The sequence below is a fragment of the Lithobates pipiens genome, unplaced genomic scaffold, assembly GCF_037356315.1.
Source record: "Lithobates pipiens isolate NorthernLeopardFrog02 unplaced genomic scaffold, aLitPip1_a1.2 Scaffold_17, whole genome shotgun sequence".
In the NCBI taxonomy this organism is placed as follows: domain Eukaryota; kingdom Metazoa; phylum Chordata; class Amphibia; order Anura; family Ranidae; genus Lithobates; species Lithobates pipiens.
In genome coordinates this window covers 4803507-4830556 of record NW_027507755.1, presented here as the reverse complement: position 1 = coordinate 4830556, position 27050 = coordinate 4803507, and the positions used below count along the sequence as shown (strand labels likewise).

General features: G+C 43.2%; 1 protein-coding gene across 2 annotated transcripts in view; it reads left to right on the top strand.

The window, feature by feature from the left end:
* The window catches only part of PIWIL4 (piwi like RNA-mediated gene silencing 4), a 524721-nt gene that overhangs the window by 304927 nt on the left and 192744 nt on the right, over nucleotides 1-27050 (top strand). The window lies entirely within an intron of this gene.

Genomic DNA, 27050 nt, shown 5'->3' with positions numbered 1-27050 from the left:
GTGTGCCGGGCCAACAGCCACCCCGTACTGATCGGAGAGTGGGTCTGTGATGGAATGTCTCCCAGCTCTGCAGGACTGGTAAGTACAGCTCTTCCTGTCTCTGTGGGGCTGAGCAGCTGGGCATTCCCTGGGAGGTCGATTCGGGGGTCCCTCACCTCCCTCTCTGATCTCCCTGTCCCTATCTTCCATCCCCCCTCCCTGTGCTGGATGCTGCATGTGGCTGCTGAGCGGTGTGTGTGTAATGTGCTGGGGCTCTCACCTGGGGGGGACTGCGCTGGTGGCTGTGCCCTGATGTGTGTTTTTCTCTCCCTGGGGGGTGCCTGGTGGCTGTGGCTGTCGATCGCTGCAGCACTGTCCACCGCCATTTCTCTGTCACTGTCCCTCGTGGTATTCAGTGTTCGGCGGTAATCCTAGTTGAAGGAAGGAGCAGCATGCTCTCCTGTAGCTTGGCGGCCATTTTCCCTGTGTTTTTGTCCTTTATACTGGACGCTCGGCGGCCATTTTCTTGTAGCCTGAGCACCTTTTTTGGTCAGTCTCATGGAGCAGCATGCTTTCCTGTAGCTCGGCGGCCATTTTACCTGTGTTTTTGTCCTTTATACTGGACACTCTGCGGCCATTTTCTTGGATCCTGAACACATTGTGAATCGGTTTCACACCATAAGCAGCAGCTCTGGATGACTCAGTGTGATCTCCTATGCACCTGGGAGCTGACAAGGGACACAGGCACTACTAGCTGGACAGCGCAGAACCAGACAGGGTGATGAGTCCTGCGGGAAAGAGCCCCTCAGCCAGCAGCAGTTAGGAGGATGGGACCATCCCTGTCCTAAGTCCCCATCAGGTGGCAGACAGGGTAGGGTCAGCATGGCTTCAGAAACTGGTGTTTCTTCCCCCGAAATCCTGGCAATTGCAGCCAGTTCGCCTGCAGATTGTGCAGTGCCTCTGGACGCTTTGTCGGCAGTCCTCAATTCGTTTGTTGCCAAGATGTAGGCGGTGCATGGGCACAAAGGTGCTAAAAAGCGCCCCCCCTGCCCCCGTCCTCTGGGGAGAGCTCTGACGTAGACTCGGGCCCTGCTGAGGCTGGTGACCCCTGCTCTGTCGTTTCAGATGACGCTGACCAGGACTGTCCACTGAAACTGTTACCACTTCTGCTTCGCAGAGTGGAGGCCAAAGGGATCCCAGTAATACTGATTGCCCCTGATTGGCCTCAGTGTCCCTGGTACGCAGACCTAGTGCGCCTGGGGGCAGACGCTCCTTGATGACTGCTGTTATGAGAAGACCTTCTGTCTCAAGGTTCGATTCTCCATCCTGCTTTACCATCGCGGGTTTTAACGGCATGGCTAGTGAGAGCCAGGTGTTGAGGAACCGGGGTCTTTCGGACTCAGTGATCCCAACTATGGTGAGAGCATGGAAATCTTCTTCTCGGAAGATATACCAGCATACCTGGAAGATATACATCTATGTGTGCGGAGAAAAGATGGCATCCACGCTCCTTTTCTATATCCAAGGTCCTGCTGTTTCTTCAGGAAGGAGTAGACCAGAAGTTGGCTTTCAGCACCATCAAAGAACAAATATCAGCTTTGGCTGTCTTTTTTCAGCGACCCAGGCATCTCACTCTCTAGTGAGCACTTTTGTTCAAGGGGTGCGGCATGTAGTTCCTCCGGTGCGTCCACCGTTACCCCCGTGGGTAAAAAAAAACGCCATTTGTAAATATCAGATCCCTCTGTTGACTCTTTCCCAGAAAGTGGTCTTTCTAATGGCCATTACATTGACCAGGAGGGTTTCGGAACTGGGGCCTTGTCCTGTAAGTCGCCCTACCTGGTTATCCACACGGATAAGGTGGTGTTGCGTCCACAACCTTCTTTTCTGCCAAAGTGGTTTCGGCGTTTCACATCAATGAAGACACCATCTCTGTGTCCTAAGCCGACACATCCTAAGGAGGTGGCCCTCCATTCCTGGACGTGGTTCGGGCTCTGAGGGTGTATTTGTCTGCTACGGCTCCCTTTCCGGAAGTCAGACTTCCTGTTTGTTTCAGTGGCTGGTCCGCAGAAAGGCATGGTGGTCTCGTCGGCCACCATTTCCAGGTGAATCAGACAGATTGTAGTACAAGCCTACACCTTGAAGGGGCAGGTGCCCTCCTTTCTGGTCACGGCCCACTCCACAAGGGCAATCGGAACGTCTTGGGCCTTTCCGACATCAAGCATCTGTCGCTCAAGTGTGTAAAGTGGCGACCTGGTCGTCTGTTCACACCTTTACAAAATTCTACAAGGTAGATGTCAGTGCATCGGCTGATGCCCGTTTTGGCAACAAAGTTTTGCAGGCGGCTGTATAATTGCAATTGCACATACATTTTTTCCTGTTTTTTTGGGTAAAAACGCAGTACCTTTAAGTTAATGCACTGTTACATTTGTTACCGCAGTTTTGGTGAGGTTTGATGGTAGAGGCTCTCTGTTGAGGAGCACCCTGTTTCTGGTGGTGCTTATTCCACACACTGTCGTTCTTGTGGGTAAAGTTTATACTAGTTCCCACATGCCATGGTGGATGAAGTTATTATGTTGTTTTCCCACCCCTCGTTTTGGCACTGCTTGGGACCGTCCCAATGGCTAAGAGAGGAGCTGTGTCAGTTGGTGAATATAAGAGAAAATAGTATTTCTTGTACTCACCGTAAAATCCTTTTCTTTGTAATTCACCAACTGACACAGCACCCGCCCCTCCTATTTTTTTTTACGTTATACTGCTTGTTGACGTACTGAGGCTGCATGGCAGATTGGGGGGTTGTTACCTAAGGGACCGCCCCTTGGGCGGAACTAAAAGTTCTGCGTTTTTCATAACTTGTTATGCCTAGTCTTCTCCTAAAGGTGACGTAACAACCCAATGGCTAAGAGAGGAGCTTTGTCAGTCTGTGAATTACAGAGAAAAGGATTTTACAGTGAGTACAAAAAATCCAATTTTATTGGTCAAATACACGGTTTTCTATATCAAAATGATAAATCAGTAATAAACCAAAAAGCAAATGTTTTATATTGCAGCTTAACGGTTCTTAGATGTGACTGCTGCATTTTCTTTTTTAGGCTTTCTTTTATTTTCATCTGGTGATCTAGCCAGTAGTAGGTCTGTTGTTTTTCAAAAGACCAAGCTGTCTTGCAGACTGTATCAGTTTATAGGGTTGACAAAAGACATTTAACACTGGCATGGGTGCTTTCAATTACATTGTTAGCCTGGTTGAAAAAAGACACAAGTTTATATAGTTCAACCAATTAAATGGGGAAAAAAAGATACAATCCTATATACAGAATCCTATACCCACAGTTGATCCAAAGGAAGGCAAAAAAAACAGCAAAGCATGATCCAATTTGTTCCAGCAGGGGAAAAAATAATCCTTCCTGACCCCCCAAGAGGCAATGATCAGCTGTTATTTATTTATGTAAAACCTCTTTCCCAAAAGGATAAAAAATGTAACTTAATTTAATGTGTGAGCTTGAGTTTGGCTTACACTTGTTGTTGTGTTTAAATCTGCTAGTACATCTTATACTACCTCCATAGACTGGCAATGTTACTAATTACTTATTATTCTGGACTAAATGAAAAGAAGCATCAGAGTGGGAGAGTTTACTTACTCTTTAAAGAGGGATTCCACCAAAAAAAAAAATATTAAAAGCCAGCAGCTATAAATACTACAGCTGCTGACTTTTAGACCCCTTTCACACCAGGGCGTTTTGCAGGCGCTATAAGCTGCACCATTGTGTGTAGTGTGAAAGCCCCGAGGGCTTTCACACTACAGCGGTGCGCTGGCAGGACGTCAGAAAAAAGTCCTGCCAGCAGCTTCTTTGGAGCGGTGAAGGAACGGTGTGTTTACCGCTCCTCCACCACTGCTGCCCATTGAAATCAATGGGGCAGCGCTGTAATGCCGCCGGCAAAACGCCGCTATTGCGGCGTATTGCCGGCGGTTTTAACCCTTTCGCGGCCGCTAGCGGGGGTAAAAGCGCCCCGCTAGCGGCCAAAATGCGCCGCAAATCCGGTGGTAAAACGCCGCTAAAAATAGCGGCGTTTTACCGCCGATGCAAGGTGCGGTGTGGTGTGAAAGGGGTCTTAATAAATGGACACTCACCTGTCCCCGGGTTCCAGCGATGCCGGCAGCCGAGGCCGATCGATCGCTCGGCTGCTGCTGCCACCATTCTAGGTGAGGGAATCAGGAAGTGAAGCGAATCGGCTTCACTTCCCGGTTCCCTACTGCGCGAGCCACGCCGCGCAATAGGAAATCTCCGCGCTGTCACTGGGACCCGTGTGTGTCCCAGCAGACAGCGCGGCAGGGCAGGAAATGGCGTAGTCTCCCACGGGAGTCTATGCCCGGAAGTGGGTGAAAATACCTGTCTTTGACAGGTATCTCCACCCCCCTCCCCCCTGAAAGGTGTCAATTGTGTCAATTGTGACACCGGAGGGGGGGAGGGATCCGATCAGCGGAGGTTCCACTTTAGGGTGGAATCCCGCTTTAAAATCACTGTAGTAGTCAGTGCTACTACAATGATATCCGCAGTTTTGTTTTTCATGTTTGGGTTCTGTGCAAGCGGCTTCTGTACTCAGAATACAAGGTTACTCGCCTGGCACTACCTCCATTAATAAAACACCTTGTATCCCCCCCCCCCCCCCCCCCCCCCCCCATGGAATACAATGCGTTTTCTGATTGGATGATTTGTAGAGGAGGGCAGGGACGTCACCCTCGCACAAAAACCCAGCAGGACCCAGAAGATCATGGCTTTTGCTAAAGCGATTTCCCCAGAGGCCCGTCAGGCATGAGATATGCAGTAGGTAAGTATGCAGTACAGATGATTCCTGGGGAACAGGTTTAACGGTGAAAAGAGAGTCTGTTTTAAGAACTATATACAATGTTTGTTTTACTAGTAAACAAACCCATTGCATTACTGTCACTGAGTTTTATGGGTTTTCTATGAAGAGTGTAGTAATCCATGATTTTTATTTTAATGTGGTGTTCCACCCAAAAGTGGAACTTCCGCTCATTTGTCTCCTCTCCCCCTTTGGTGTGTGACAGGATACCTGCCTTTGAGAGGTCTCCTTTTCCCTGTCCCCGAGACATGACCGCGGGGCTTCCTCCTCCTCTCCCTGTCGCCGGGCCAGTATGAGAGAGGAGCGGGGCCTCACACATGCACAGTAGGGTTCCTGGCATAAAGCTGTAATGGCGGTGGCAGCACCCGACAGCTGATGGAAACAGCTGCGGTGCCGCCATCGCTGCACTCCAGGACAGCTAAGTGTCCTATTGTAAAAAGCCAACAGCTGCAGTGTTTTTTTGGATGGAACACCGCTTTAAGTAAATGGAAAGAAAAAGGCTTATTATCTTAGTTGGAAAACTTTACAACTGTGCTAAAGTCAGAAATTCCGTTCAGTTCACATTAATCGTTGACTTGTATGGGATTATTCAGAATGTGATGGCAGCATCCTACAGACCAAAGAGTGGGCATTGACAGATTCGCAGCATTGAAGAGAACAGAAAAAGTAGAGTGAGGAGAGGAGAGAGATCTGAGAGTAATAGAGAAATTAATGGCGCTGAGGGGTAATGTAATCAGTGTGATTAAATGTCTTCCAAGCATAAATAATATTACAGTTGGCAGAACTAGAAAATCTTCAATAAATTAAAATTGCTAAAAATTATACATTCCCACAATACAAGATTATTGGAAACTATAATCCAGTTCTAAAGTGTTAACCCACAACAGTAAAATCAGTCTGTATATGCAGAAGTGCAGGGATATGCAATTGGTAGTCCTCCAGCTGTTGCAGAACTTCAAGTCCCATGAGGCATAGCAAGACTCTGACAGCCACAAGCATGGCACCCAGAGGCAGAGGCATGATGGGACTTGTAGTTTTGCAACAGCTGGAGGTCCACTAATTGCATATCCCTGCGGTAAAACATGCTTATTATACTCTTATAATCAAAATTGGTGCTGCCTTCCTGAAGAAATAGTGTTAGTATCCCTTTAAATCTGCATAAATATCATACAATGAAAACGATGTCCAAAAAGTTGAATCAAAATCGACTTGATATGAACGGTGATCATTCAGTCCTTAACCATGTCAATACCTTAGGGCGTCATATGACGTCCTTGATTTTGCGTGGGGATATCTGAATAATGCCTGCAGCTACAGGCATCATTCAGATATCATTCTTTCCAGCCGGCGATTCTGTGCACGATAAGAATGATCATAGCGGCAGTTCTGCCACTTGATTGTTCTTATAGGCGACGGGAGGGGATGTCCCGGTTTAATTCATGAAAACGTTTTTTTTTCCCAAAAAAAGGCGTTTGAAAAATTATTGCGCAAATACCATTCAAGATAAAAAGTTGCAGTGACCGCCATTTTATTCCCTAGGGTGTCTGCTAAAAAAAACATATATAATGTTTGGGGGTTCTGAGTAATGTTATAGGAAAAAAATATGATTTCTACATGTAGGAGAGAAGTGCCAAAATAGGCCCAGTATTGAAGTGGTTAAGGAGGTTATCAACCTCAGAAAAAAAAAAAAAAACTAAATAAATAAATAAATAAACCCTACAAGACAAAGGCATAATGAGCTAGTATCTACCTTAGAATGAAGCTGTTGCAATGGTTCCCGCACACACCACTGAGATGGCTGACATTTTGCCCAGAGTTTCTTCAGGGTTCACATGCTTCAGTGCTGCAATTGGCCGGAGCCACTGCTCACGGCACGGGCTTGGAAGGGGCACATGCACTAGTTATGTTACTGGCTGCATGCAATGTAAATATCTCCTAAACTGTACACAGGTTTAGGAGATATTTTCACAACCTATAGGTAAGCCTTATATACACACGAGCGGAATGTCCGACAGAAAAATCAGGAGCTTTTCATCGTATATTCCGATCGTGTGTATGCCCCATCTGACTTTTGAAATTCTGACGGACCTAGAAATAGAACATGTTCTAAATATTTCCGACGGAACCAATTCCTATCGGGAAAACCGCTCGTCTGTATGCTGTTCCGACGGACCAAAAACGGCGCATGCTCTGAAGCAAGTACGAGACGGAAGCTATTGGCTACTGAACTTCCGCTTTCTAGTCCCTTTGTATGTGTTACACTTCACCGTGTTCTTGACAGTCAGACTTTGGTGTGATCATGTGTATGCAAGACAGCTTGAGCGGAAACTCTGTCGGAAAATCCTTCAGAGTTTATTCCGACGGGAAAAACGGTCATGTGTACAGGGCATAAGACTTCCTCTTTAAAATGTCCTCAAGTGTATATCTGCTCGCATACACTTCTACATTCAGCAAAAGCAATACTTCATTGATGTATCCAAACGTGCATCTCCTTAAAATGGTGTCCACCACTATGTGCTCCCACATACAGCATGCAGTGGTGATTATCCCCTCATATGATGTGCGCTCACCTGGGGGAGAAGATCAACCAATGGTCTATATGCGCTATATTTCCCTGAGAATTTTTGGACAACTCCCCTTTAAGAAATGTTGTTGCTCTAATTATTGATTTACATTGGTTTACTATTATATTTTTACCATGTTCATATTTTTTAAGATCGATCTTTTAACCAATTATATTGAAAAGCCATTCCAATCCCCCCTTCTTCATATGCCATAATACTTTATTTTATATAGCTATATAGCACTGGATAATCCTAATAACCACACATCCATGTAACTCTGTTTTAGGGCTGTGGAAATTAAAGATTAATTCCTCAATTAATCAATACATTTTTTGATCGATCAAAATTATTTTGATCGGTACTCACCTCTCCACCGGCTTCCGAGTCTTCAGGGAGTTACGTCGGAGATCCGTTGATGTCACGGACATCAACGTCACTGGACTCCTCCCCCCTTCCCCAAGTGCCTCCGTCCCCTAACGAAGGGAAGGGGGAGGAGTCCGGTGACGTCGAAGTTCTGATTGAACGTAACTCGCACGGGGGAGGAGCTACGCATGACGTCACCCGCTGCTGCCCTATGGAACTAACACTATTGTCGGCTTTACACGCTGTGTTTTTATCATCTTTATGTGAGTAGTTTGTGTTTGAACACAAAATTAAACCTTATACTTAAACGGTGAGCACTTAGATCTTGTCTTTCCACCCATCTCTGCAAGACTTGCAAGTTCGTAGGCAAGACATACACGCTAAAAGAATTCTTCAACTGTTTGTCCGAATTTGTGGTGTATGGACTGAGTTGTCCTTGTGGCCTCATTTACGTGGGGAGAACCATCAGGACACTCAGACAGCGCTTCGGCGAACACAGAAGACTTATTGAAGGAGGTACAGACCCGTATAGTGTGCCACGACATTTTGCCCACTTTCATAAAGGCTCTACAACAGGCCTAAAAGTATGGATCATTGAACAGATCTCAAATCACTTCCCCCCGGCGGAGAGATTCAAAATACTATGTGCTTGTGAAACATTCTGAATATATACCCTGGATGTTCTCTCCCCGGGGGGAATCGATGAATCAATCGAAATTGCCACGATTCTCTGAGTCTATACACCCTGATCACGTCAGGTTGTCTGATGGAGGTTTTTTTTACGATATATGATATATTATCCTTCCCGTTTTTTCCCCCCCCAAAAAATGTCTTTAAAAAAAGAAAAACACTTCCTTATTATCATCCTCCTTTTCCCCCAACTCTCTTTTCCCCATACACAACTAACCTTTGCAGTTAGTATGTAGTAGGTTATATCCTTATAGTTCGAATGATATTGGAAAGAACACACTGCTGACAAGAGCGAGAAGGGTGCTGCTCACCCCTATAAATCGAAAAAATAAAGCAAATTCCCCCACCAACGGGGTTTTTAGGCAGCAATAAACAATAAGCGTAGCATAATATAAAAAAAGATTATTTTATTGTATGGTAAAAACATGAGCTTCACCCAGGTATTTAAAACAAAAAATAGATAGAGCCAAGCTTTTGTATACAAAAAATACAATAACATCAATGGGCATACACTAAACAGACCTAACTATAAGTATACTGTATAAAATTAGTAACAGCAAAAAAATATAGTTCTAACGCGTTTCAACCACTAGGGTCTTCTTCAGAGATAGTCTGTTAATAGAAAGACAAGATAAAACTTAATAAATCTGTCGAATAGTATTAATATTAAAAATATTCTAAATTTGTTAGTGTAGTTACCCAATATAGTATTGCCGAGAGGTTCACGTAAATTATAATGCTAAATGGTGGAGTTTACCCAGGTTCATGCTTAGACGTCCCTCACAAATTAAAGAAGGTACATGGTCCATACATCTCGCCACAGAATCCAGCAGAGGGGTGAGGGTCGGAAACCCAGAAGCGCGGCTCACGAGCGGTCACACGACAAAACCCTATGCCCCACAAAGGTTGTAGGAAGTAGGTGCAAACGTAGGCAGCCTGCCCGTATGGTAAGCCGCGCCTGTGACAGAAATCCCAACATAATCGGAATTAGACATATATATTTTTTATATATATATAGGCCCACATATGTGGTGTGAAGATATCATGTACATGATTTGTGTGCACATAGAGGGAATATCCTCAGGTATCTACATCAGAGAGAGAAAAAAAAAAAAAGGAGAGGCAGGGGGGGGGGGGGGGGGGGAAACAAAACTCAAACACCAAACACACGCTAAGGGAAGAACAAAGTAATAAAACAAACGTAACTCTAATCAAAAAGAGACAAACGTGAAATGACATGTAATAAAGATAGTGTGTGTAATGACATCCAAATACTGGGTGGCTAGAGTGACTGAATGAGTGGATTGTGTACACGGAAGGTGAGATGTGAGGTGAAAGGTGTGGGTGTTGGTGTAGTGAAAGGAATTTAAAAGGTGACATATAGGAAATCGGGGTGACAATGGAAAGAGTGCATTGAGGTGCTAGTGACGGGTAAAGATAAGATTGCATGAAGTACTAATGGGGGACTGGTTGAGAAAAAAATAAAAAAATAAAAAAAAAAAAGGGGGGAGGGGGAAGGGGACAGGCGACTGATCCCAACACACCATTAGCTAAAAAAGCTATTTGTTTAACCAAAGGGAAAAATAAAATAAAATCTTTTTCACATTATTACATATACACATATAACATGCATGTCCCGACATGCGAACGCACGTCTTTATTCAAGGACAAACAAGGTAAATATATAGCTAAGTGAATATATAAAAAAACAAACAAAAATGGAGTGATAACATAATTATACAATCAGTCACACAGGAATATGGTGTTCTATTGCGACTACTGTGCCATGATACCCTGTTTAGTTGTAATCATAGTAATTAAAGACTATCAACAATTTATAAGAGGGGCATGGTCAGGGGATGTTCCTAGACACTTACTAAGGAGCTAGAGAAAAGAAAAAAGAGCATAGAGGAGAACGAGCTCACAGGGTAAGGGGGCAGGTACACCCGGTCTCTACTGTGTCCTCCCTGAGGAAAACCCCTTTAGGAAGGGAGCAAAAGAGACCGATTCGTTCAGGCCTGGGAAAGAGGTGGCATCCAATTTATGTATCCACCTCTGTTCCCGTTGTAATAAGGTCTTATTCCAGTCGCCCCCCCGAACAGGTATGTGTTTACGGTCTAGAGCAGTGAATGTAAACTTAGGCATTCTATAGTTATGTACTTGCACGACATGACGTCCAATCGGCAGGTAATAGTTGCCTATTTCCATACTATACACATGTTTGGACATTCGGCGGTGGAATTCCTGTTTTGTTTTGCCCACATAATACGCCCCACACTCGCATTCCAAGAAGTAAACCACACCTCGTGTCTGACAATTTACGAAGTGTGTGGGTCGAAAGTTGACACCGTTTGGTAGACAGAAGGTTTTCTCACGTCTAATGTATTTGCAACACGAGCAGTGATTGCAAGGGAAGGAGCCAAGAACTGAGCAGTGTTTGGACCTTTTGTTCTCATTCCTATATTCGCTCTGCACCAGTTTATCGTATAATGAAGAGGCCCTTTTGAAAGAAATAGAGGGACGTACTGGTACCAGACAGCCGATCTTAGGATCGTCTTTTAAGATCGACCAATGTTTTTGGATAATATCCAAAATGATATTGTGTTGTTTGGTGAAACGCATAATGATCCTCAGTGGATCCACAGTGGGGGTCACTGCGTTCCTTTTTAGAGAACAGAAGGTCCCTACGTGGTAACACTGCGACTTTGTTGTAGGCCCTGCGAAGGCAAGACCGACTATACCCTCGTGCAAGGAATCTAGTCTGAAGTTTCTGTGCCTCTTCTTTAAAGAGACTGTCATTAGAACAGTTTCTACGGAGGCGAAGATATTGACCGTAGGGTATAGAGTGTTTTAAGGCCATAGGGTGAAAGCTATCTGCATGCAATACCGTGTTGCCCGCAGTGCTTTTTCGGTATAGAGAGGTGAAAATGGAGTTGTCTAGGGTGCGTCCTATAGTGACATCTAAGAACGTGATGCTCTGGATGTCATATGTCACAGTAAACTTGAGATTATATGTGTTAATATAGGACATAAATTCCAACAGGGCAGCCTCCGATCCCTCCCAGATGACGAGGACGTCATCGATATACCGCCGCCACATAGCAATGTGGCGCGTGTATTCGAGGAGGTCCCCGTCATCCAGGAGGGACTTCTCCCACTCCCCCAGGTACAGGTTGGCGTAGGCCGGGGCACAGCAAGTGCCCATGGCCACGCCCTGCACCTGGGGGTAGTGGGAGTCATTGAATAGGAAGAAGTTGTGATGTAGGATGTAGTCAAGTCCGTCCACTATGAATTCGTTAACTTCATATTTGTATCTCCCACTTAGTTGAAGTAGATCTTGTACAGCCTTGATCCCCTTCTCATGTGGGATCGAGCTATACAAAGCCTCCACATCGATTGCCACTAGGATGGAATTAGTAGTTAAGGTATGGTTCTCAATGGTCTGTAATAGATGCGTTGTATCCTTCACATATGAGGGCATACTCAAAACAAATGGCTGTAAGAATGAATCAATGACTTTGCTAAGGTTTTCAGTTATTCCCCCTTTCCCTGAGACGATCGGCCGGCCAGGGGGTCTTATTTGACATTTATGGATCTTCGGTAGACTATAGAAGGTGGCGGCCTTAGGATATTTAATTCCAATAAAGGCATGTTGGTCCTTTGTGATGCCACCCTGAGCCAGGGCTGCATCTATCAGGTTGTAGAATTTATTGTAAAAAGTCTGTATTAATGTACTCGGGATGGTCCTATACCATTCTTTGTTGTCTAGAATCTCTTGGCACATGCGTACATAGTTTGAGTTGTCCATAAGGACAACATTACCCCCCTTGTCGGAGGTTTTTATTGTGATGTTGACATTCTTTGTCAACATATGAAGAGCTTTTATTTCTTCTGCATTTAAGTTGTTAGGGTGAGATTTCCTAGATGGCAATTTACGAATATCCCTCGATACTTGTTTAACAAATGTGTCAATATTTGAGTTTAGACTTAGAGGTGGAAATTTACCTGAAGGTTTTTTGACCATCAGCCCAGGGGTGTTGGTGGGTTCATTCGTTGTATCCAATAACATATCCAGATCTATCTGGTCTATGAGGTCCAGAGTATTATTTTCTTCGTATAGAAGTGTCAAATCTCTCAGGGCCTTAAATTCTCTCATACTGAGTTTGGGGCAATCAATGGCATTGATATCAGTGGCATTCCTAGTATGCAGGCTCTTTAGCAAGAGCTTGCGTGCAAAAAGTTGTATATCTGTAATAGTCCCAAAGGGATCAAAGTTTTCTTGTGGGCAAAATGTTAAACCACGCGCCAAAACCCCAGTTTCCACTGGTGATAGCGCGTAGGACGAAAGGTTGATCACACTGAAGGATTCACTTGGATCCGTGTAACAAATGCGTCCAAGTTTCCTACTCCCTTGTTTAGTCGGGGTGAGGGAAATCCCCGCTTCGGGTTTAAAGAATTCTGACCAGTTTCCAAATCGGATACATGGTTTTCCCTATCCTTGCCACTGCTTATCCCATTAGTATTGGTGACATCAGCCTTCTGGCTAACTTCCATATGTGATAGCATGGTTTCCCTTCCTCTCTCATTACATGTCCCATTACTGCGAACGGGGTCGGCCATCTCATCAAAATATGTGTGCGGGAGGTCTTGCAATGCCAACACGGCATATGATGTAGCTTGCAATTCCTTGTGTGTGTTTAATCTTTCTGTTGGAATGTTGTCAGTGATACGTTTTTTACTATTCCCTTCCGGGGAGTCCTTATTACTTCTATTCCTTTTAAATTTGCCCCGAGGTTTCTGCATGGATTTGGCTCCTTCACTGGAGTTGGGCATGGCTTTAAGTTTAGTAGTATTTTTTGTAGCGGGATGCAATTTCCCACTAGCATTATTATGAGATGGTATATTCGTGTTCCATTTATATGCTCGTCCTTCTGAGAAGGCAAATTTGTCCCTCCAATATTTGGTCTCCTTCTTGCCCAAAATGCTCTTATTGTGGGAAGATAAATCGGCACGGAGTTTAGTCCGGGATTCTACAAATAGAGCATGAGAAGCAAACGGTTGTAAGGCCTTTTCTAGGATACAGATCTCCTTGTCTAGGAGTGCAATTTGCCTGGTATACTCCTTAGTGAGAATAACCATCATTTAGGTGAAGTTTTGTTTGAGACTCCCACCTCACGAACGGCTAGCTAACAGTGGAGGTGAGATTTAGACATGAGATGAAACGACACAATGAAAGAAACAAATGAAATCTTCTCTTCTCTTCCCTTTTCTTTTCCCCCTTTCTCTCCCCTTTTATTATATATATATTTTTTTTTATTTCCCCCCCCTTTTTTTTTTTTTTTTTTTGTCAACTCCATAGCGAATGAAGCTGACGAGCAAGGGCCCCCCGATAAAATCCAACATTGAAGAATCAACTGGACTAGAAGCGGGAAGCGATGAGTGACCGTGAAATGAGTGAATCTGCCATGACAGAGATCCGAATTGCCATGCCACAAACTTGCGACCGAGCACGAAACGGATTCTGGAGCATGTACTGAAATGCGGCCAATCCTGGGGCACGCCGGGACGAATTTGGTCCACGAATGTGACTATTCGTACCGGAACGTGATAGGTGAAATGAAATGAAACCCATGACAAAGACTGGAATCAGAAGACAAGCCCATGAACCTAACAGATGAATCCCGTCTTTGGAGCATGTACTGAAATGAGGCGTAGCAGCTGGGCACACCGGGACGAATCGGTGCATAAATAAATGCAACAGGATTCGAATCGGAGCGTAATAAGTGACAGAAATGATATCCCATGACAGAGACAAGATTCATCGACTGGACTGATGGTAACAACAAAGAATCCGACTCTGGAGCATGTACTGAAATGAGGCGTAGCAGCTGGGCACACCAGAACGAATCGGTGCATGAAAATGCGACAGGATTTGAACTGGAGTGTAATAAGTGACAGAAATGATATCCCATGACAGAAACAGGATTCAACGACTGGACTGTAGGTTACAAAGAATCCGTCTCTGGAGCATGTACCGAAATGAGGCGTAGCAGCTGGGCACACCAGGACGAATCGGTGCATAGAAGAATGCGACAGGATTCGAATTGGAGCGTAATAAGTGACAGAAATGGTATGCCATGACAAAGACAAGAATCAGGGACCGTGCGTGATCCTGCGAGTGACTCGGTCTCTGGAGCATGTACAGAAATGAGGCCGAACCCTGGGGCACTTCAAAGCGAATCGGTGCACCAGAGGTGCGACAAGATTCGCGCCGGAGCGCGGCTAGTGACAGAAATGACTTGAAACGGTAGAAATGAGTGGGACTGAAATGACTTGAACGAGAAAAAATTAGATACATAACACAACTGCATGAATGATGAGACATGTCGAACTGGAGCAGACCAACCGATACGTGGGGACTGCTTGCTTTGTCGTAACAAGCAGTCGGCTGTGAGTCGAACGATTCGACCAATACTAATAGAATGCTCGGGGAGTCGAACGGTTTCGAATGTACCTGCGAACGAATCGCCTGACGTGGCGTGATCGACCGAAGGTGATAACGACTACATCGAAAGTAGAAACAGTGACATGAGTACGAGAGCCACAGTAAAACATTCGAGCGGTTCGTGAGTTCAGGGAATGTTTGCATTGTAATACATGAACTGAAAAAAGGGAGTGCCGAAGCCCTACCTGCGACAGCCGGCCCGACGTGTAACGACAAATTCGATGGGTAAGACGACACTCCGACAGCGAAACCCACGGACGCTGATGAACGGGAAGATGGTCAAGACGGAGACGAACAACGCGGGAACTCACGAACGGGCTCACTGCGTCTGGTCTAGGATAGTCGGCCCTTGATATCTGACGTATCAGGTATCGCGCACCGGAACCGACGAGGAAGATGGGCGAACGGCGGGTTATATACACGACCGGGCTCCTCCCATAATTTCAGGCCACCATACTGGCCTTTCTATATATATATATATATATATATATATATATATATATATATATATATATATATATATATATATATATATATATATATATATATATGTTATTAGTGATACAATCAATATGTTTATATATATATATATACATATTCCCTCATTATTCTTGTTCACATACCTTAAATTATTTATGCTGCTTCCCTGTTCGTTAGTTGCAACCACTTCCTTATTATCATCATCCTTTTTCCCCCAACTCTCTCTTTTCCATACACAACTAACTTTTGCAGTTAGTATGCAGTATGTTATATGCCTATATCTCTTATATTATCCCGTGTCCCCTCTCCTCCCCTTCCCCTCATCATCTGTTCCTTCCTTCTCCTCTCCTTCATTTTCGTATTATATTTCTGTATATATAAAGCTTTGTCTTCCCAGTCCCCATAGTATCCTTTTAGCATCCCCCCCCCTTCTTCTGTTCCCTTTAATCCATATATATAATTTATATATATATTTTAATAGTGATATAATCAATATGTTTATATATATATATATATATATATATATATATATATATATATATATATATATATATATATATATATATATATATTCCCCTCGTACTCTCATCATTCTTGTTCACATATCTTAAATGATTTATGCCCCCTTCCTGTTCGTCCGTCCCCTTCTGTTTGTAATTACATACAGTCTGTTCTTTTTCACACCCATCTGCTGCGCTGCCATCCCCTCCCCCTCTCGATTACCAACCCCCATAGTCTCCTCCCATTTCTTTCTATCCACGCCCCCATCATATTTGTATGCCCTCCAGTAGTATTCTAACTGCTAGCCATGCCCCACTCTCTGCTCAGCCACGCCCTCCTTCTTATTTTCCTTTTATTTAAATCCCTGCCTCTCTCCTCCATTCTGATTGGCCTGATGAAAGAGCGAGGTCGTCCTTCTACCTCGACCCGAATGCTCAGGAAACGCGTCGCCCGCCATGACGTCATAACTCCGCGACCCGTGTGTCACAACAAACCAAACCTTGTTTTGGAATTACATCCCCTGCGTCCACCGAGCCGCCTTTCTCCTAACAACTAACCAGTGGTAACGCCAGGAGAGGGCAACAGGACACCTGCGGACCGGAATAACATTGACGGATTGAATCAGGTGACCCTTCTTGTCCTATATGCTTGTTTAACTATGGAAAATGTGAGTGCAAAATCTCTCTGTTTTTAAAAAAATTGTGAATAAACTGCTTTTTAAAAAAATCTGTACCCAGCGGCGCCCCCTCCTTTCTTCCCTTGTATCCTTCTACCCATGACCTGGCGTCCTTGTTGAGGTCTAAGGAGACATGAGAGAAGTTTATGGTCCATGTTAACCCTTTTGATACCCGCTTGCATGACCACCTGTTTGCACAGGGGTCCATACCATAAGGTGAGAGTGATTAGTTAGACCGGAGGTGGAGGGATTGTCACGCTACTGTGGATTTTTTTTTTTACTTACGTCAGTGCTACAGTTTGAATTTAAAACGTATTTGTGTGAACTGTGAAGTTAAGTCATGGATTGTGGAAACGAACTAGTGTCGGGTGATTGTATATAGAGTGTACCACATTTACCACTGACTAATGTAGAGTTGCAATGCAAGGGGATCAGCTAAAAGTAGTTGGATCTGTATGTGCCTTATAATTAATCAAAATTATTTGATTTATCGATTAAAAAAAGAATTGAGTACATAGTTACATAGTTAGTCAGGTTGAAAAAAGACACAAGTCCATCCAGTTCAACCACAAAAAAAAAAATTATTAATAATATCATACAATCCCATATACCCAATTCTATACCCACAGTTGATCCAGAGGAAGGCAAAAACCCCAGCAGAGCATGATCCAATTTGCTAAAGCAGGGAAAAAATTCCTTCCTGATCCCCCGAGAGGTAATCAGATTTTCCCCCGGATCAACTTTACCTATAAATGTTAGTACCCAGTTATATTATGTACACTTAGGAAATAATCCAGGCCTTTCTTAATGCAATCCACTAAGCAGGCCAGAACCACCACTGCAGGAAGTCTATTCCACATTTTCACAGCTCTTACTGTGAAGAAACCTTTCCGTATTTGGAGATGAAATCTATTTTCCTCTAGACGTAAAGAGTGCCCCCTTGTCCTCTTTGTTGACTGTAAAGTGAATAACTCAACACCAAGTTCACTATATGGACTCCTTATATATTTGTACATGTTGATCATATCCCTCTTAATCTCCTCTTATCAAGAGTGAATAAATTCAGTTCCTCTAATCTTTCCTCATAGCTGAGTTCCCCCATGCCTCTTATCCGTTTGGTTGCCCTTCTCTGCACTTTCTCCAGTTCCCCAATATCCTTTTTGAGAACTGGTGCTCAAAAGTGAACTGCATATTCCAGATGAGGTCTTACTAATGATTTGAACATGGGCAAAATGATCTCTCTCTCTGGAGTCCATACCTCTCTTAAAACAGGAAAGGACTTTGCTCGCTTTAGAAACCGCAGCTTGGCATTGCTTGCTATTATTGAGCTTATGATCTATCAAAACCCCCAGATCCTTCTCCACTATGGATTCCCCCAGTTGTACTCCCCCTAAAATGTATGATGCATGCATATTCTTAGCCCCCAAGTGCATAACTTTACATTTCTCAACATTAAACCTCATCTGCCACATAGTCGCACAATTAGACAGAGCATTGAGGTCGGCTTGTAAATTGGAGACATCCTGTAAGGACTTTATTCCACTGCATATCTTGGTGTCATCTGCAAAGACGGAAATGTTACTTTTGATCCCAGACCCAATATCATTTATAAAGATATTAGAAAGTAAGGGTCCCTGCACTGAACCTTGGGGTACACCACTGATAACCTTAGACCATTCAGAGTAAGAATCATTAACCACTACTCTCTGAATTTTGTCTTTTAGCCAGTTTTCTATCCATTTACAAACTGATATTTCCAAACCTGTAGACTTTACCTTACACATGAGCCATGTATGCGGAACTGTATCGAATGCTTTTGCAAAATCCAAGTATATCACGTCCACCGCCACCCCTCTGTCCAAGGTTTTACTTACCACCTTTTGAGCCATTGTGGATTTGGGGCTGTGTCACTACCACCACTATTATGGACATAAACTCCCCCATGCTCCTTTGTATACACAGCTGAAGAAAGTATTTAATAAGTTAACCTTCTCTTTGTCCCCAGTCACCCACTCCAGATTATTTTGTAAAGGGCCTACATACTCAGACTTGACCTTTTTACTATTAATATATTTGAAGATTTTTTGGGGGTTTGTCCTACTATCTTTTGCAATCTGTCTTTCATTTTGAATTTTTGCATCCTTGATTTAATTTTTACATATTCTGTTATATTCTTTGTAACATTTAAATGACACTAGTGATCCTTCATTTTTATATTTTTTAAAAGCTCTTTTTTTTTTATAGTTTATAGCTTTTTAAACTTTGGCCGTGAGCCACATCGGTTTTATTTTTAGCCTTTTAAACTTTTTTCCCATGGGAATATACTTTGGAGTGAGATCACAAACAGTCTTTTTGAAGAATTCCCATTTCTGTTCTGTGCCCATTGATGCCAATATTCTCTCCCAGTCTAGGTCCTGGAGAGCAGCCCTCATCCTTGGAAAATTTGCTCTCTTGAAATTAGGTGTTTTTATCTTCCCCTGTATGTAATGTTTGCTTACAGCTAACATCAAATGAAATCATGTTATGGTCACTGCTACCCAGGTATTCCTTTATCTGAACATTAGTAATACGTTCTGCATGGTTTGAGATTACCAGGTCCAACAGAGCATCATTCCTAGTTGGGACCTCAATAAACTGGACCATAAAATTGTCCTGTCATAGGTTTAGATTAATCAAACATGAAAATTTTAATCAGTAACAGACCTACTCTTTTTTAAATAAGTGTTTGCACTCGGATGCTATGTACTGTTTATGTATGTAATTTATTGTCATTAATGGATATAAACTGTCTATGTATTTGTGACAACGCAACCGGCATTCCGGCCGCTGATATATAAAGTTCAGGCTCTCTGTAGTATCTTCAGCTTGAGAAAGGAGCGTGAATGCTTGGATACGGCACTGCGCTTGCTCCAAAACGTGTTTGAAACCCTCTGACCTCCCTCTGCCCAACACCACTTCCTCCACAATGTGGTTCACGGTGCGCTCCACCTCTTCATTACAGCACCAGCAGACCTACACCAGCCCCAGTGCAAGCAAAGTACATCTTCCCAGCGTTGCAGGCGAATGACATCTCAGACTTATGGTTCCTTTTTATGACAGATGAGCCCATGTTTTTATTATTTGTGTGAGTAGCCCTATTTAGGGGTCTAATAATTTTTACTGGTCCTACTACACTTAGAGACGCTTTTCCTCTTTTCTGCTTATGCGCTGTTTCTCTCTCTGTTGTTTTGGGATTATGCATTTTCTCCCTTATGGTTACCTCTGAGTTCAGCAGTTCCTTTCCTTATGGTTTTCTCCAGTCATCCAAATCACAAAAAGGGAAAGCTGGACATAGTGCTTATCCTTTTTATAAAAAATGTTTTTTTAATTTAATATATCTATAGTAAAAACACTCACATTTTTTTCCTGGTGCTATGAGCGCACAAAGCTATACATAGCATGTAATCCATATAACTCAGGTATGCAATCGTCAAAAAATGTGTGTTACTGCAATCCTCTTGCTCATCATGACATCAGACTGGCCTATCCCATACATGTTACGCCACAAGGACATGTGGTTTCCTCTGGGTGATGTCCTGTTTTAGGTTGATGATTTTAGAAAAGATAAGCACAATGTCCAGCTTTCTCTATTTGCAGATTTAAAGCGATACTAACACTGTTTCTTCAGGAGAGCTGCACCAATTTTGATTATAAATGTGCACATTGGTACACTTTCGTGAGAGATTATATAGGTGTGATTGATCCACATATAAGTAGATATAGTATATTACATAGCAGCGCACAAGTACACATTGATGGGCGCTATACTCACTGTGGAACCTAAGGGGTTAAGGGGTTAATCTTCTGCATTGTTTAAAAAGGCTGGGTAATCCTGTCTTCTCTGAGTCTTCTATTTAACAGTCCCAAATCCATCTGCTTATAGAACGGAGCCTTAGGGACAGTCTGCACATGCTCAGTTTGGTGTGTATTGCTAGAGAGCTGGGGTTTTTTTTCTTGGAGAGTGCATGTGATCAGCACAGGACCAAACAGCACTGTCCAGACAGAAGGTAGGGGGTCCTGCAGCCTCATAGGACAATTGGGAAGTAAACCTCCTCCTTCAAGCTTTAACCAGTGCTCTTCTGGACACTGATAGAAGTCACTAGACTGCTCTAACTGCTGATGAGAAAAGGTATTTAGCAGTTTATATTTACTAAAATAATTGCATTTTCATGTTCTGTGTACTGTGGTAGACCAGGTATAGTTTTACTACAGGGTCCTGGGTTTAGTAACACGTTAAGCATTGCTGTTGCCTAATACACCACAGCTATGCCTTGTTAAAGCAACAAAATCCCTAGTAAAGCAGCCCTTTTATTTATCCAGGTCATAGTAATATTTATAGTTAATAGGTATAGATAATAATAGTTAAGTTTCATTTTTAATTTTAATGGGTTTCAGGAGCATACTCCAGGATTAAGAGCCACACTGATAAATCAAATCACCTCCGACTTTTCGCCATGGAATGTGCCAATGCAGATGTTGAACAGAATTGGAGACCATCATATTCTAATTACATAATCCAATCCCATGTTTCCAGGAAGTCTGGAAGTTTTTCTCCCTTAGTTTCCCACAGCACTGCCTCAGTTTTATGCTAGTAATCTTAATGTCGCGTACACACGATCGGTTTTTCCGACGGTTTTTCCGATGGAGTTCCTCTTAAATAGATTTGCCTACACACGATCACACCAAAGTCCGACCGTTTACAACACATACAATGGGACTATAAAAAGGAAGCTCAATAGCTAGTAGTCAATTGCGGCCCTTGTGTCGTTTTTGGTCCGTCGGAACAGCATACAGACGAACGGTTTTCCTGATAGAAATTGATTTATAACATGTTCTATTTCTAGGTGCGGCAACATTTTCAAAAAAAAGTCTGATGAAGCCCACACACGATCGGAATATTCGATGAAATGATTCCACCTGACTTTTTCTGCCGGGAAGTCCGACCGTGTGATAGTTGTGCCTGTAAAACCTCTCTGAAGATTTATTTCTATGGGGGTTTCCCTATGGATTTACCTCTTGTTTCCATACATCTCTGCTGGGGAAAGGAAAAAGGCTTTATCTATACTAGTCACCTATGGCCCTTGGGCCCTGAGAAAAACCGTACCTGAATCCTGCTGTAAAGGAAAATAAAGGAAGGCCTGTAATGTTTTTGGTAATCTTTGGATCATGCAGGTAGCACTCTCAAGGATATTTGGTATCTAGTAATGTTACTGGCAGGGTGCTCTACAGGTCCAGGGCTGTATTCCCCTGTGGGGGAATCATATCCCAGAATGTCCATTTGGGGCCAGTAACTCCCTAGTACTAGTTGTACTCGTGGGAAGCACAATGTCCTCAGCTTGCAGGTACATCACCCTTCACAGGATCAGCAGCATTGGCTCAAGTCTCAGATCTCCCTTCTTAAGTTTAATTCCTCTAAGTACAACCCCAATGAAGTTGGGACATTAAAATATACATAAAAACAGAAAGCAGTGATTTGCAAATCTTATAAACCCATATTTTATTCAGAATAGAAAATAGAATCCATATCAAATGTTTAACCACCATTTTTCAGACTTGGTGTTTACAAGTTAAAATCTGTTTTGTTTTTTGCTGAAAATTACTTAGAACCCCCAAACATTATATATATGTATATTTTTTCAGACACCCTAGAGAATAAAATGGCGGTCATTGCAATACTTTGTCACACCATATTTGTGCAGAGGTCTTACAAGCTCACTTTTTTGAATTCCAAAATAGGACAACAGTAAGGTTAGCCCAATTTATTTTTATATTGTTAAAGATGTTACGCAGAGTAAATTAATACCCAACATGTCATGCTTCAAAATTGCACCCGCTCGTGGAATGACAACAAACTTTTAAAAATCTCCATAGGCGAGGTTTAAAAATGTATATAGTTTACCAGTTTTGAGTTAGGCTCCTTTCACACCGAGGCGGGTTTCAGGAGCTACAGCGCTAAAAATAGTGCCTATGTAGAGCCTGAAAAAACCGGCCCCTTTTACTCCAGTGGGAAAAAAAAGTCCTGCTAGCCACATCTTTGGAGCGGTGAAAGGAGCGGTGTATTCACTGCTCCTAAACTGCTCATACCCATTGAAATCAATGGGGCAACGCGGCTATACCGCCGGCAAAGCGTCGCTGCAGCGGCACTTTGCGGGTGATTTTAACCCTTCTTTGGTTAAACCCGCCCCATTAGCGGCCGCATACCGCCGCTAAAAATAGCGGCGCTTTACCGCCAACGCCCGCCCAGCCCTAGTGTGAAAGTGGAGGTCTAGTGCTAGAATTATTGCTCTTGCTCTAAAGATCACGACGATACCTCACGTGTGGTTTGCACATTGTTTTCATATGCGGGCGTGACTAGCGTATGCGCTCGCTTCTGCGTGCAAGCTCGGCAGGACGGGTGCTTTAATTTTTTTTCTTATTTGTTTTATTTTGACACGGTCCCTTTTAAAAAAAAAAGTCTGGGTCACTTATTCCTATTACAAGGAATGTAAACATCCCTTGTAATAGAAAAAAAGTAGAAAAAAAAACATGACAGGACCTCTTAAATGTGAGATCTGGGGTCAAAAAGATCTCAGATCTCAAATTTACACTAAAATGCAATAAAAAAATAATTTCTCCTTTAAGATCATTGAGCGGAAGTGACGTTTGATGTTGCTTCTGCTATCCAATGGTGTGGAGCCGAGTGGGGACCATCTTCCCCTCACTCGGCTCCATGCCTGTCAGGGAAGAGGACCTGATCATCTCCGCCACAACCGGCGGGTCCCATAAGTGGCGGAGACAAATGGCAGTAGGGGCCCTCTCCTGATAAAGGTAATCCTGCAACGAATCCGCCGCAGAGACCACTTTTATCTGAAAGAGGACCGTCCGCAGATGAAGAGGATACCGGTGGTATGGCAGCTATCTGCTGCCATAATAACGGTAGTCCTCTTAAAACGGCTGACTTAAAGTGGTTGTAAACCCTTACAACCAACTTTGACCTACAGGTAAGTCTAGATTAAGGCTTACCTGTAGGTCCAAGAAATATCTCCTAAACCTTCACGGTTTAGGAGATATTTGCTGAAAGACAGGCACCGCTGTCTATGGCGCATGCGCCGTAGAAAGCGGCGCGCAGGTGCACTGAGCGCACCGCGGTCAACGGCGATATGCCACGAGTGGCAGCTCCCATGCGGCACAGGAGTGACGTCATCACGGCTTCACCGAATGACAGCGGCGGTGCAGCGAGACCCACCGAGAAGATGGATGCGCCGGACTACAGGGGACAGCGGTGACATCGCTGGCTCCTGTGTCAGGTAAGTGACACATAATGGACTACTATGCAATGCATAGTAGTCCATTATTCTTTACCTTTGCAGGGAATGAAAGAGGAAGTAAACTCATCAAGGTTTACTTCCTCTTTAAAACGACGGCGAGCGGTCCGTAAGTGGTTATAAATCAAGGTTATTTTGAAATTGATAGCAGCAACATGTCTTAAAATTTTTGAAATAAAACCATGTTTACCACGGTGTAGCATCCCATTTTCTTTTGACAACACTCTGTAAACGTCTGGTGACTGGAGGGGATCAGTTGCTGGAGTTTTGGGAGAAGAATGGTGCCCCATTCTTTCCTGATATAGAACTCTAACTGCTCAACGATTCTGGATCCTCTTTGTTGTATTTTTAATTTTAAGATGTAGCAAATATTTTCAGTTGGTGAAAGATCTGGGCTGCGGGCAGGCCAGCTAAGCTCCCAGACTCTTCTACTACAAAGTCATGCTGTTGTCATAGATGTAGTATATGGTTTAACATTATCTTGCTAAAATTTTCAAGGCCTTCCCCTGAAAAAGACGTTGTTTAGATGAGAGCATATGCTGCTCTTGAACCTTGATTTATCTTTCAGTTTTGATGGTGCCTTTCCAGATGTAAAAGCTGCAGACTTTTGAACTGAGCACTGATGAGCCAGAACGTCCCTCTCCCATTTAGTTTGGAGGACGCGGTGCCCATGGTTGCTAGAAAGAAGGTCAAATTTTGATTCATGAATTCACAGAACAGTGTTCCACTTTGCAACACACCAATTTAAATGAGCTTTGGCACAAAGAATATGGGGGTGTTTCCAGACAATCATGTTCAGATATGGCTTTTTCTTTGCATGATAGAGCTTTACCTTGCATTGTTTGATGGCATAGAGAACTGTGTTCATAGACAAGGGCATCCAATGTTGTTTCATGCGCACAGAGATTTCTCAAGATTCTTTGAATCTTTTGATGATATTATGTACTATAGGTGATATTATATATAAAGTCTTTGCAATTTTACATTGAGGAACGCTATCCTGCAATTTTGCGACAGTTTTTAGACTCAGCTTTTTTATGGATTGGTGAATCACTGCCCATCTTTACTTCTGAGATATTCAGACTACTAAATTAGGGTGTACAAACTGCAGCTCATGGGCCGCATGTGCCCCAGTACAGTTATGAATGCAGCCCAACACAAAATCATAAATTTTCTTAGCTACTTCCCTATTGGGCAAATTCTAACCATTCTCTCCTACATGTAAACATAATAATTTTTTTGCTAGAAAATTACTTAGCATCCCCAAACATTTTAAATTTTTTAAGCAGAGGCCCTAGAGAATAAAATGCTAGGTTTTTACATTTGTTTTTGCAACACTGTATTTGTACAGCGGTTTTTCAAATGCAAATGGTTTTTAGTCTACACAAACACAATATAATACCCAAATGTTTGGTAACATAAAAAAGATGGTGTCACACTGTGTATATAAATATCTAACATGTCCCGCTTTTGTTATGGGAATATTTCTGGTTATGAATCTAAAACCAAAAGTTAGCTCTGCAATTGCAGGAACAGATTCACAGGACACAATCACTGTGTTTATAATGTCAGTTATGACAAAATTTATTATTATATGTTATTTTATACATAGATAAAAAAGGGGTGGTGTGAGATGTTATTAAAACTAACAAATAGAAATATGTTATTAAAAGCTAGCGAATAGAACAATTGCAAAATTAAAACCTTGAGAAGGGAGGGGGGAGTAGAGACAGAGAGCTTCTAGCAGAAGTTGTGTCTGTGTGTTAAAGTGACATTAAAGTTTCATGTTTTTTGTTTTTTTTAAATAACAAATATGTCATACTTACCTCCTCCAGAGTGGCCCCGAACCTCATATTCTGGGGTCCCTCGGCAGCTCTTTGGCTCCTCCCCACAGCAGATAACCCCCTGGGAGAAGCGCTCTCCTGGGGGGTTACTTTGTGGGGAAGCTCCCGAGTCCAGTATTCGGCATCCATAGACGCCGAATGCTGGAGGCCCCCCCCCCCGGCCGCATCATTGGATTTGATTGACAGCAGCGAGAGCCAATGGCTGCGCTGCTATCAATCTGTCCAGTCAACAGCCGAGAACCCCCCTAGCAGAGAGGCAGCAACTTCTAGGGTTCAGGTAAGTAAAATGGGGTGCTGGGGGGGGCGGTCACTGACAGGTGTTTTTTCACCTTAATGCATAGGATGCATTAAGGGGAAAAAGCACAAACCTGTACAACCGCTTTAAGTGTAGGTTACAGAACACATGGTTACATAGTCAGGTTGAAAAAAAGTCCATCCAATTCAACCACAAAAGAAAAACCATATACACAATCCTTTAACCAAAGTTGATCCAGAGGAAGGCAACCAAAGCATGATCCAATTTGCTACATCAGGGAAGAAAATTCCTTCCTGATCCCCCGGAAGGCAATCGGATTTTGCCTGGATCAACTTTACTTATAAATGTTATCCAGTAATATTATGTACATTTAGGAAAGAATCCAGACCTTTTTTAAAGCAGTCTACTGAGCTAGCCAGAACCACCTCTGGAGAGAGTCTATTTCACATTTTCACAGCTCTTACTGTGAAGAAACCTTTCCATATTTGGAAATTACATTATGGCAGTATTACATTGTATATCCCTGTAGGTTGTTGCATTCAGGTGCTTATGTAATCGTTTTTTTAAGCTGTCAATGTCCCCCCGCTGAAACCACCACCCGTGGAAGGGAATTCCACATCCTTGTCGCTCTTACAGTAAAGAACCCTCTACGTAGTTTAAGGTTAAACCTCTTTTCTTCTCATTTTAATGAGTGGCCACGTGTATTAAACTCCCTTCCGCAAAAAAATTTGACCCTTTGCTAGCCTTTTGCTGGCACTTGGAGTACTATTTCTGCCAATGATATGAGGCAATATTCCTCCTATTGACACCAACAATGGGGCATTATATCTTCCACTGATACCGATAAGATAATATTACTCCCAATAATACCAATGATTGGGCAATACTCCGCCTCCTATTGTCCTACTGACCACAAACCCCGAGGCCATGTTTACTCTCACTGATGCTAGACCTGAGACATTTTCCACTGGTCACAATCTGGCCCCCTA